This window comes from Mustela nivalis (genome assembly GCF_964662115.1).
Source record: "Mustela nivalis genome assembly, contig: HAP1_SCAFFOLD_1158, whole genome shotgun sequence".
In the NCBI taxonomy this organism is placed as follows: Eukaryota; Metazoa; Chordata; class Mammalia; order Carnivora; family Mustelidae; genus Mustela; species Mustela nivalis.
In genome coordinates, this window is record NW_028135506.1 from 137,525 (window position 1) to 151,534 (window position 14,010).

Below are 14,010 nucleotides of genomic sequence, written 5' to 3' on the forward strand. Positions count from 1 at the left end.
AGAAAGCTGACTGTCCCCAACAGTCCCCTAGCCCCACACTCTCCTTCAACAATTATTCACATTCTACCAATCCTATTACATTTGTCCTCTACCTTCCTTCTCTTTTTCATGGGAGTATTCTAGAGCAAATCCAAGACAACAATATTATTTTCACAATCCAACAAAATTATAGATGGTTCTTTTACATCAAGTAATAAATAGTTGATTGGAGAATAAGTATCCTTACCCGTTATTCTTTTTTATCCACAAGAACACCGAGGCTCAAAGACAAAAGTGGTTAGTTCAAGGTCACGTGGCTGTAAGGAAGGGCACTACACCAAAACCGGGGTCCTCTGACCACAAGCCCAATGTGTTTTCCACCCTAGCTCCCATGCCAGAGAAATAGAAGTAGAAAGCAAAAACAGAGCCTCAGAGGCACGATCCAGCTGCTGTTGTTTCTCAGGAGGTAAGATATTACAGCTGTAATCCTTTGTTCTTTGTGAGATTTGTTTAGATCTCTTCCCAGAATCAACCCAAATAGTGTATTGTAGACAGAACACACAACCCCTGTTGGTTCACCTTCCGGTATGTTGGGGTGCTTGGAGGCTCACACTGCTTGTCAGGGAGGGAACGGCTCCATGTGGTGTTCTCCGGATCTCAGGGACTCTCATCTGGTCAATAGTAGTAGGAGGTCCACTTCCTGTACCCCATCCCTTCCTGAAGCTTGGTGAGCCCCAGGAGAAAGAAGAAAAGTCATGGAGGGAAGTGAAAGGGAAAATCCATGTGCTATCCAACCTCTCCCTGGAGAAGAAGGAGAGTGTGGTGGCCAACCTGGAGCCCTCCCAAGTCATCATCAATTAATTATGAGATCCTGTCTCCTGGTCAAGGTCCCCAGCCCTGTTTGTATAATCCCTTCCTTGTGTGCCTGCTCTGGTTCTTCTTGAACGAGACAGCTGTTGGCATGCTTCTCCTCGATAATTGATGTTCATTACTACAGACAGCATTGGACTGATAGCTACAGCATGCTATACTGGAGAGTAAGAAAGGATTCAGGAGAAGGACATAAGTGGAGAAGGCATAGGACAGAGTGGAGAAAGGGTCAGAGTAGCCTGTGAGTGGGGAGTCCTCAGTTCCGAAGTGTGTTTATTTTAGTCATCCTGAGTCATCAGCTGCACAGGCGTCCCAGCTGCAAGGCTGTGTCACTCTCCATGTCAACATGTGGCTGGGAGGCAGGAAACTTCAGAACAGAGGAAAGGTAGTTTTTAAATAACAACAACAGCAACAACAACAGAGATATGCGAACTAGGTCATGAGGCCGAGATGCTAACCTCAGCAGGTTCTGAGAACCAAAGGACATTTCAGAGCATAGAAATGTCTAACGGATTCTCAGCCAAAGGGAGTTAGTTTGGGAATGAGTAGTGTGGTTTTCATTTTTCCCTAAGAAAAAGTCCAATTCACTATTGTATATTTAAAATATAAAAGATTTAGTGTTCATGCTATTATGCTTTATAACAGACACACATACTTACACACATTCTTTTGTATGGATAAGATATTGTATTAAAATATTATAAGGTGCTGGGAAGTTAGAGTAGCCGTATGTTTCCTATTCCTCCCAGTAAGTACAACTAAAAACCCTGGACATAACATATAAAATCTATAAAAGAAGATCCTGAAACGTAGAAAGAAGGCAGACAGGCTGGAAAGCTCAGGACCCAAAGCACAAAACATCAGTAAATTCTCTGGGTTGTCTGCTCCTTCATATTTCCAAGACTTGGAGCTGAAGCATCTGGCAATCTGAAAACGGCAATAGGCATAAACAAAAATAAAGCCTCAACAGAGCCTGCTCTCTCCAGCCAAACAATGGGGAAATAGACAGCCTTAGAAGACAGAAAACTTTTGGACAAGAATCTCTCAATGATAGCCAAACCCACAGAAAAGACTGTGGTCCCACTTATACCCAGGACAGCAAAGTCTTGAGTAAGGAGCCTGGATTTTTCCTCCTCACACTCTACCCAGTAATAATGTGGTGCCCCTCCCCCCACCCCACTGGGGAGGTGTCAGAGGAGACTTAATGGAGAGTCAGCCCTGCTACTACTACTCAGGGGTAATGAAGCTGTGGCATCAGTGGAGGCCACATGCGGAGAAGAAATGAAAGATTATTACATCTCCCATCAGGGAGGTATCAGGGGAGGCCTGGCGGAAAGCCAGAACATTTACACCCACCCAGCAGTGGTGAGAAACACCTGCACTCCAGTGTCAACAGAGGCCAAGTGAAGAACTTGGGCTTCAGCTCCCAGCTGGCCTTAATAAGGCATTATTCATTCACCCATTCTCTTGCCAGGAACATGTCAGAAAAAGTCAGTGAACACAGAAGGGTTAAATAAGGTTCATAACAAAATAGGCCCCAAAACCAGATTTCAATAGAACATTACTTCTCGTATCAAGAACTAGGAAGATGGTAAAATGAATGAGAAAAGTCAATCAACAGATATCAGCACCAAGGTAAGAGAGATGTTCAAATTATTTAACAAAGATTTTTAAAGAAGTCATCATTAAAGTGCCTCAATAAGTAATTGCAAATGCACACTTGAAACAAATGAAAAAAATAGAAAGTCTAACAAAGAAATAGAACATCTCAGCAAAGAAGTCGAAGATATAAAGAAAAAACACATAAAAAATTTAGTAGAAAATACAAGACCTAAAATTCAAAAGGTCAATGGTTGGGCTCAAGAGCAGAATGGAAGGGAAAGAGAAGAGTTTCATTGAATTCGAAGAGAGAATAGAAATTACACAGTCTGGGCACCTGGGTGGCACAGTCAGCTAAGCATCGATTCTTCGTTTCAGCTTAGGTGGTGATCGCAGAGTCACGAGATTGAGCCCTGCATCAGGCTCTGTGCTCAGCATGGAGTCTGCTTGAGATTCCTTCTCCCACTCCCACTTCCCTTCCCAGTTGTGCTCTCTCTCTCCTAAATAAATAAATAAATCTTAAAAAGAAGGAAAGAAACTATGCAATCTGAACAACAGAGAGAAAACAGGAAAAGATGTATGGATCTTCTTCTTCTTCTTCTTTTTTTTTTTTTTTAAGATTTTATTTATTTATTTATTTGAGACAGAGAGGGAAAGTAAGCACAAGAGAGAGAGACAGCACCAGTGGGAGGAGAAGCAGACTCCCCACTGAGCAGAGAGCCCAACATGGGGCTCAATCCCAGGACCCTGAGACCATGACCTGAGCTGAAGACAGCCCTTAACTGACTGAACCACTCAGGTGTCCCCAAAATGTACAGATCTTGAGGGACCCTCAAGATGGTAATAATACTCCACTCACCAACAGTTTAATACACATTCTCTCAAGTGCCCAAGGAACATACACAAAGACCATATCCTGGGTCATAAAACAAGTCTTAACAAATTTAAGAAATTTGAAGTCATGCCGAGTATCCTACAAACACAATGGGACCAAGCAAGAAAGCAATAACAGAAAGATAAGAGAAAAATCTCCAAATGCTTACAATCTAAAAAATACATTTTTAAGTAATGCATGGGTTAAGAGGAGGTCTCAAGGGAAATTAAAAAAACACATTAAACTGAATAGAGATGGAAATAAAATATACAAAAATTTGTACATAGCTAGAACAGTACACTAAATGTTAACCTTAAAGATAGGAAATATCTCAGATAATAACCTAAGCTTTGATGTTAAGAACCTTGGCAGAAAAAGAGCAAAACCCAAAGCAGAAGAAAGTAATAAAAAGCAAAATAGCAAAGAAATTAATAAAAGAAAAACAATAGAGGTAATCAGTGAAAGGAAGAACTGGTTCTTTGAGAAGATCAATAAAACTGACAAACTTCTTGTAAGACTGACCAAAAAAAAAAAAAAAAAAAGGTGAGAAGACACAGATTAATAATATTAGGACTAAAACAGGTTCTCACTCCACACCCTACAGATATCAAAAGAATAATAATAAGGGAAAACTATGAACCAGTCTACATACATAAAATTGACAACTTAGATTAAATGGATCAATTTCTTGAAAAACACAAGCTATCATAATTTACCCAATATAAAATTGATGATTTGAAAAGCCCTAAACTATTAAGGAAATTGAATTTTTAATTAAAAACTTCTTTTAAAAATACCTCTAGGCTTTGAGAATTTCCCATAAGAATTAGATCAAATGTTTAAAGAAGAATTAACCCCAATCCTATGAACTTGATTTCAGAAAATAGAAAATAACACTTCCTAATGTATTTTATGAAGCTAATATTATCTTGATATGAGACAAAAGATATTACAAGATATCCACAGACAAATACTCCACATGAATATAAATGCAAAAATCCTTACCAAACATTACCAAATAGAATTCTGCAATATATACAAAGACTTACTCAACATGATCAAATGAAGTTTATCCCAGTGATGTAAAGCTGGTTCAGTATTCAAAAATCAGTGTTGGGGAGCCTGTGTGGCTCAGTGGGTTAAAGCCTCTGCCTTCCGCTCGGGTCATGATCTCTGGGTCCTGGAATCGAGCCCCGCATCGGGCTCTCTGCTCGGCAGGGAGCCTGCTTCCCCCCCCCTCTCTGCCTGCCTCTCTACCTACTTGTGATCTCTGTCTGTCAAATAAATAAATAAACTGGGACCCCTGGGTGGCTCAGTTGGTTAAGCAGCTGCCTTCGGCTCAGGTCATGATCCCAGCGTCCTGGGATCGAGTCCCACATCGGGCTCCTTGCTCAGCAGGGAGCCTGCTTCTCCCTCTGCCTCTGCCTGCCATTCTGTCTGCCTGTGCTCTCTCTCTCCCCCCCCTGATAAATAAATAAAATCTTTAAAAAAATAAATAAAAATAAATTAAAAAATAAATAAACTATTTTAATAAATAAATAAATAAAAATAATCAATCAGTGTAATGTGCAATATTAACAGGGTAAAGAATAAAAATCACATGATCATATTAACTGATACAGAAAAACATATTTGGCAAAATTCAACACCTATTCGTGATAAAATGCTCAGGAAAACATAGAGAACTTTCTGAACTTGATAGAACATCTGTTAAAAAAAAAACCTGCAGATACCATTATATTCATAAGGAAAGATTGGATATTTTCCCTCTAAGTTTGAGAACCTGGCAAGGATGTCCACTCTCATCACTTTTATACAGTATATTGCTGGACATTCTATCCAGTGCAATAATACAAGAAAATCAAGTATAAGTTATACAGATCAAAAACAAAGCAAAAACAAAACCCTGCTTCCATTTCAGATGACACAATTGTCTATACAGAAAAATACAAAAAATCTACATGAAATTGGCTAGAACTAATAAGTGAGTTCACCAAGACTGAAAGATACAAGATAAAGTTAAAAAAATCAATTATTTTTCAATATATTAACAATGAATTCATGAACACTGATATTAAAAGTACAGTATCATTTACAATTGCTCAAAAAAGGCAAAATGCTTTGGTGTATATTTAACGTACATTTAAAATACATATGGAATATGCATACTGAAAACTATCACATGCTGATAAAATGAATCAAAGATCTAATTAAATGGAAAGATGTATCTTGTATTGAGTTAGGAGACTCAACACAATAAAAATGTTAATTCTACCCAAACCAATATATAGGTTTAATGAAATTCTTGTCAGATTTCTAACAACAGGGTGTTGTTGTTTTTTTTTTTTTTTTTTTGTAAATATAGAAAAGATTATTCTAAAAACAGATGAGTTAAAATAATTTTGAAAAATAAAAAAGAACATAGCAAGAGGAATCAATCTGCCTGGTTTCAAGACTTACCATATAGGAACAGAAAGATGAACATTGTGTGATATAGGCAGAAAGATGAAGACTGTGAAACACGTGGATCAATGGTAAAGTATGCAGAGACAGGCTCACACAAATACTTTTTTTTTTTTTTACAAAGGTGCAAAAGCAATTTAATTGGGGTGTGGGGGGGGGGGCGGGGAACTAGCCTTTTCTACAAACAATGCTGGAACAACTGGGCATCCAAAAGCAAAAGGATGAACTTCAAACTAAGTCTTACACCTTACGCTAAAGTAAACTCCAAAAGGACAATGGACTTTAATGTGAAACATACAATTATAATTCTGTCAAACCATGGGAGTTTTAAAAAGTTTCTAAACCTTTTTGAAAACATGGGAGAAATCTTTAGGATTTAGGACTTGGCAAAGTGTTCTTAGACCGTACAAGCCAAAGCATGATCCACAGAAAGAAATATCAATATATTGGACTTCCTCAAAATTAAAACCTTTTGCTTTTTGAGACAGCCTATTATGAGAAGGAAAATACAAGCTATAGACTTAGAGAAAATATTTGCAAGCCAAATAGCCAACAAAGGTCTAGTAAAATTAACAGCATAAAACAAACAATCCATTTAGAAAACGGGCAAAATATATGAAGACACATTTCACTGAAGAGTACACACGGAGGGAAAATAAGCACCTAAAAAGATGTCCAACATCATTAGCCATCAAGGAAATCAACCTGAAATCGCAGTGAGAGATTCATCTATCAAAAGGGTAAAAATAAAAAATAGTGACAACACCAAGTATTGGTAAGGATATAAAATACTGGATCCCAGATATATTCCTGATGAGAATGTAAAATGGGATAGCTACTGTGGAAAACAGTTTTACAGTTTGTTTTTAAAAAATTAAACATGCAACTACCATTTATGTAGAAATTATACTTCTGGACACTTATATTGGAGAGATCAAACTTATGTTCACACACAAAAACCTGTACACAAATTGTTATTGCTGCTTTACTTCTAATAGCCCAAACCCAGAAACAATCCAGCTGTCCTTCAACAGATGAAAGCTTAAGGAAACCGGTACAGCCACACCATGGAATACTATTTAGCGCTAAAAAGAAAGGAAATATTGATACATGCAATAACCTGGATGAATTTCCAGAGAATTACATCATGTGGGGGGAAAAAGCCAATCAGAAGGGTTACCTGCTTGGCGCCCTTAGGTGGGTCAGTCGGTTGAGCATCCAAATCCTGATTTTGGCCCTGGTCATGATTTCGGGGTTGTGAGCTTGAGCCCCCAAGTCCTGCACCTCTCTGGGCATGAAGCCTGCTCAGGATTCACCCTCTTTCCTCTGCTCCTCTCCCCACCACCACTCACGCACACATGCACTCTCTCTAAAAAACCAAACAAGAAGGGCTACATGCTTTATGATTCCATGCATGTAACATTCCTGAAACGAGCAAATTGTAGAGATGAGAAACAGGTGAGTGGTTGCCTGAGGTTAATGAAGGGCTGGGAATGTGAGAGAAGTGGGTGTGGCTACGAAAGAAACAAAGTGAAGGTTTCATGTGGCGATGGAAATGTTTTGTATCTTGATTATATCAATATCAATATCTCAGTTATGGTATTGTACCATAGTTTTGCACGATGCTACCATCGGAGGAAACTGGGTGAAGAGGACAAGAGAAATCTTCATATCACTTCTTACAACTGTGTGTAAATCTAAAATTATCTCAAAATAAGAATTTTCATTACAAAACATATATGATTAAGGGGGAGGTAAAAATTCTATGGGATGCTTTATTCAAGGAGGTTTTTTTTAAAGCCCAAAATAAGATGTATGGGCACCATATGTGTCATTTATTAAATATTCTGGTAGAATTAAAAATAATTCCTAATAATTGAGTGGTTTTCAATCTTGACTGCAATATTAGAATCACCTGGGGTTGGAGGGTGGGTTAAAAATACTGAATCCAAGAGTTTTCTCCTTCTTCCTCAACCAGAGTACTAATTTATTTAGTCTGCTTTGGATCCAAAGTATCAGTATTTGTTAAATAACTTTATTTTTATTTTTTTTATTTTTTAAAGATTTTGTTTATTATTTGACATAGAGAGAGAGATCACAAGTAGGCAGAGAGACAAGTGGGGTTGGGGGGAGAAGCAGCCTCCCTGCTGAGCAGAAAGCCTAACGTGGGGCTCCATCCCAGGACCCTGAGACCATGACCTGAGCTGAAAGCAGAGGCTTAACTACTGAACCACCCAGACGTCCCTGTTTAATAATTCTAAAGTTAAATTTCAAAAATACACAGAGGTCGAGTGAAACATATAATGAACTTTTTATACCTATCATTCAGGTTGAATAATTATTAATATTTCCTCCAATCCTGTTATATCTCTTGTCCTCTCCATCTTCTTTTAGTTGCTGCTAGAGTATTTTAAAGCAAATCCCAGGCATAATTTCATTTTTACTCAAATACTTCAGTATGTATCTCTAAAAAAAAGAACAATCCGTGTGTGTGTGTGTGTGTGTGTAAGAAGATAAAATTTAGGGGAGAATAAATAAGTCAGCAGGAAGATCAGCCAGGAGTCCAGCTGGATTCTGCCCAGAGGATGCCCCTGCTCATTTTCTTTCCAGTTCCAGCTTGGCCAACTCTGATTTTCTGGCACCTACTTCTGTTTCTCTAGACTCCTCCCTGTCCAGCCCCTCCTCCTCACCATCCCTAGTCTGATCTGTTTCAACTTGTCAGCCACAGTGTCTTCCTTTCTTCATGACTGCTTACCCCGACCCCCACTGGCCCTTACTTGTTCTAATTCTCTTCCTAATTGTTACTACAGTTTCAAAGAAAAAGGGGGTTGTCATGTGTTTTTCATCCGTCTGATGTTATGCTTAATATTACATTTTCTGGGGGGAAAACCTGAACTGATAGGACAAGGAAACATGATGTTTGAAATTTGGTATCTCTCCTTCTCACCTCCCCCAATTTTGGTTGTTTGGCCATCATACCTTCTGGCAAATGTTGGTGCCTTTCTAGAGTCTCTTGAATATTGTAAACATATATTTATATAAATATCAGTGTGAATACACACACACACACACACATGCACACACACACACACACACACACACACACATTATAGGGTAGAATCCTGAGAGTGGTCTGGAGATTGGAGAAATAATTTTAACTCAGAAAATGTGCAAAGCTCTTCCAATTTATTCAAGATCTTTAGGAAATGATCTGACTTATCAGAACCCTATGTTAGGTATCGAGTGTTCCTAAAGACTAATGAGGCTGGAAAAACAGGGAAAGTTTCAACATTACACTTTCATTATAAGATCGCAGATAAAGAAACCCCTGAAAATTTTAGAAATATAGACCTATCAAAATATCTTTGTAAGAAAAAGTAGCTAACAAAATAAGACAAATTCTGGGAAATATGGTTCTTGGTTTTAAAGGCATTTTATTAACTAAGATGGCTTATATTTAATATATTTTATCAGTCATATGCAGTATGTTTTTCTGAGGGTCAGTCTTATTCACAGGGATGACTAAGCTTCGGTTTTGGCTCCATTATATATGACACACTAAGCAACAAGGCAGGAAATTCTGCTGTCAGGAACTATAGCAACTATGGACATAGGGACAATTTCAGAGAGAGCAAGGGACTCTTTCCTCAAGGTATGAGTGCGGGTCTCCGAGCTCTCTTACTCCCACAGTCATGACCTTTCCGAGGAGCTGGCTTCGATGCTTTGACTCTAGGGCTAAAGGGCTAGTCACTCCACATCTGTGAACCTTACTTCAGAAGTGAAAATAATATTAGCATCACCTTTATCTAGGATACCATATAGGATAGGACATTAAAGCCTATACCACTGGCTCCCATGTCTAGGATATGACACTGTATCCAGTATCTAGTTGCTTCCTAGTAGAAAGATAACCCACATAGAGCTCTCTATGTCATTCTTAGCCAAGAAACTTACCGATTCTTGGCCCTCTGATTTCAGACATACTCCTGAAATTCTTCAAGTCCAGTTTCTGACTCCTAGAAGGCTGTTGTAAGCTAAGAACAGGGCACATTTAAACTAGTCACACTCCACTATCAAAGAAAGTCTCTCATATTGTACCACAAGTCCAGGTAGAAACTAAAAGTGACAAAGAGGTTTTCCAATGATTCCATCCCCTGCAAAAATCTCTGCATTAGCAATGGCCACAGTCGCCAAACTGTGGAAAGAACCAAGATGCCCTTCAACGGACGAATGGATAAGGAAGATGTGGTCCATATTCACTATGGAATATTATGCCTCCATCAGAAAGGATGAATACCCAACTTTTGAAGCAACATGGACGGGACTGGAAGAGATTATGCTGAGTGAAATAAGTCAAGCAGAGAGAGTCAATTATCATATGGTTTCACTTATTTATGGAGCATAACAAATAGCATGAAGGACAAGGGGAGATGGAGAGGAGAAGGGAATTGAGGGAAATTGGAAGGGGAGGTGAACCATAAGAGACTATGGACTCTGAAAAACAATCTGAGGATTTTGAAAGGGCAGGGGGTGGGAGGTTGGGGGAACCAGGGGTTGGGTATTAGAGAGGGCAAGGATTGCATGGAGCACTGAGTGTGGTGCAAAAACAATGAATACTGTTATGCTGAAAAAAAAATTAATTTTTTAAAAAAAATCTCTGCATTATTTACCTCCAAAGGAGTTAACCTGTCACCACTGTTGGGAGTTTGTGGTAAAAATTATTCCAGCACCTGCCCAATGGGACTCTGCTTTGGGGAAAGCTCCTTTGCCTCTTTTTTCTACCAGATCTGGAACTTTTATCTCCAAAGTCTTGGCTGAGTTGAAATGCCAATTCTTTGTCAAACATAAAAACAATATGTCTTTAGATCTAAAGTCACTCCCCTTAAAACACTCACTGATTACAAAGAGGAAAAAGCCTGGCAGTTATTGCCTTCCTCGTATGATCAAAGTACACATCCCCAGTAATGGGACAAACTGAAATCATGGACCATTGATAGGATGCCGTGATGGGAACACAGTATGGCTTCTGTGATATTCTTGCCAAATACACATAACCTGAATTGAATTATGAGAGAACACCAGACAAACCCAGACTGAGGGATCTTTTATAAAATAAATGATCTGTCATCTTCAAAGGTATCAAGACCATGAAAGTCAAAAACAGACTGAGGGATATTCCAAACTAAAGAAGACTAAGGAGATATGATGACAAAAAACAGTGTGTGTTTCTGAACTTACTTCCTCTGCTATCCCACACATTAGAAAAATTGGCAAATATTTAATAGGGTCTGAGGATTAGGTGGTAATAATGTATCACTTGATTTCCTGCTTTGAATGGTTATATAATGGTTATGGAGGAGCGTGTTCTTGTCCTTCTTCAGTGGAGATAGGGCATCAGATTAAGAATTTGTTCTCAAATAATCTAGGGGGAAGACATTAGTTGTACTGTACTTGCAACTTTTCTGTAAGTTTGTGATTGTTTCAAAATCTAAAAAATATTTTTAAAAGTATGTCTTACATAGTAAAGAGCTAGAAAAAAATATATGTAGGTTTTCTTTGTATTTGGGGTTTTTTTTGTTGTTTTTGGGGGGCTTGTTTTTTTGGCTTTTGGGGGCTTTTTTTTTCTGTCCTTTATTTTGGCCCAACTAGCCTGGAAAAGGGTCTTCTGTGTGAACCTCTTTCTTGGTGGTAAACTTAAAACACTGTCTTCAAAGATGGGCTCAGCCTTGAAATTAAGCAGATAACTGTGAAAAAGAGTTTGCAACTGTTAAAAAGACTGGCCCTAGCTTAAAAATAATAATAATAATAAATAAATAAATAACCTCACATAGCTTTTATTTGTTATTTCAAACCTGGGCCTGGCTCAGGAACCATAAAATATGGTATCCCCACTGTCATGCTGGCCTGTTAAGGAATGCTCACTAGTTAACATCCTTTTCACTTTACCATAGTTCTCTCTGCTGAGGGGTTTGGAGAGAGAGAGAGAGAGAGAGAGAACTGTGTTCCTCTGACATCTCCCTTCACAACAAAGAACTACCTCTTCCTAATAAGGCTGTCCACACTCTCAGACAGAATTAGCCACATAATGGAATTCAAGTTCTCTGTGCATGGAATGTCAGACAGCAAGACAAACATCTATTTATATGTTTAATGATAATGATGCTTATCTATTATTTAATAATTTCTCTTATGGTTTACAAAAAAGGCTGTGTTCTTGGTAATGAACTTGGCTTGTATCATTCCCAGCCAAACAAGGGGAATGAGAAAGTTACCAAGACGCTGCCTGACATTACAGCTTGGTTTCCCACTTTTCCTATTTTTACCATTTTAAAGCTGAACATAACAAACAGTTAATGAGTCAGGCCTAGTCTAAAGGTGGTAGTAGCAAAGAATGAGTTTAATTTGGCCAGAGGCCTAAAACTAAGTCTCTTTTTTCCTGAGAGTCACATTTTATTATGTTTGAGGTGCATTCCCTTTCTGGTTTGTCCCAAACTAAATTGAGAATGGAATGCGCTCCAGTACAAACAGAATCCAGCTTGACAATAAAACCAGGGCTAGGCCTGCTGGTATTATACTGAAGTGTTATTGTCAGCAATCTTTCTGGAGGAGAAGGAAAAAGTCTGTGTCATTGTTGATGTGTGTGAAAACTAGGGGTTGATCAAGGCCACCAATCCGTCCCTTCTCTTCCCAGCATCCTTCCCTCCTGCCATACATGGAGAACATGTGTGTGAGAAGACACCCCGTACCTACCCCTCCTAGCGGAGGGCCTTGCTTTGGTGATGGTGTTGGGTGTACTCTCAAAGGGCTGCCGTTGGGGGTGGGGGGTGGATACAGAGAGCAGTGGAGGTAACAAGTGTTTGGGACAAGAAGAGATAAAAACCAAAGCAATCAATGTAGGAAAGGCAGGACGGAACGTCTTCTGAAGGGGTTACTGGAAGGATTTGAGGGATTCTTTGGATCCAAAGATTCTGAGAAAAGAACAAGTTTGTTTTTCCTTTCCTTAGAAGAGACAGGTGTCTTGGGAGGACTTTGGCTTGGGAAAAAAGTCTTTTTCTAATTCTGAATCATACAAAGAGCATTCATTCACTAGGCCAGGTGGATATGTCCCAGAAGAAAACAATAAAATACTAACCAACACGGAAGGAGCCTCCATGGTCCAGCCAGCATGGAGCACAGCGAAGAAAACTGACCTAGTCATCAGGTTCCTGACCAGATCCTCTTGAGATTAGCTGGAGCTGTGACCATAGGAGAAGACTTGGAAGACCGTGACTCAGTTTCTCCACTTGTAAAATGACTGACTTGCCTAGGGTCTTTCGTGGATTGATATTTCCTGACTCTGGTCATAGCAAAGACCCAGCACGGCAAAAAGAAGATGCTATTCCTCACGGAGCTCTGCTTTAGAAACACCTCCCATGGGCACCTCAGTGGCCCAGTCATTAAGCGTCTGCCTTCAGCTCAGTTCATGATCCCAGGGTCCTGGGATGGAGCCCTGTAATGGGCTCCCTGCTCAACGGGGAGCCTGCTTCCCCCCTCCCACTCCCCCTGCTTGTGTTCCCTCTCGCCATGACTTTCTCTGTCAGATAAACAAATAAAATCTTAAGAAAAAAAAAAGAAAAGAAAAGAAAGGAAGGAAGGAAAGAAAGAAAGATAGAAAGAAAGAAAGAGTGAGCCACCTCCCACGGCTCTGAAATGGGGAGAAACAGAATTCACGGAACCCAGCTGATGCTGTAGGAGGCCAAGATTCAACACCAGCCCAGGCTTCGACTGTTGCTTCAGAAGCTGATGGAAAAGACAGGCTCTTCTTCGCTGGTGGGAATGCCAGCTCAAATCCCATCTGCTTTGTGACAAAACTCTGATGTCCCCTAACTACTAAAGCTACAGTGCAGACGCTCCTCCTAATAGTAGTTACCTCCTACTGTACTGAACCCTCACTAAGCACTTTCTGTATTAACCCACGTAGCTTCTCTATAATGTTGATCTTCAGTTTTGCCGATGATGAGACCAAGGCATAAAAGGCTTGGGCACCTTGTGCTAGGTCATGCTTCTGGCAAGCTGGGGGCCACTGCTGTCCCTACTGCTTCTATCCCCACCTCTTACTACTTGGTGACATCCCTTTTTATTGTCTTATTTTTTTTTGCCTGACCCTCCATGGCTCTGCATCACTGACACTACAATAAAATCCAGCCCCTTAGTAGGGAGCCGTCGGCCTTACATGATCTGTCCCT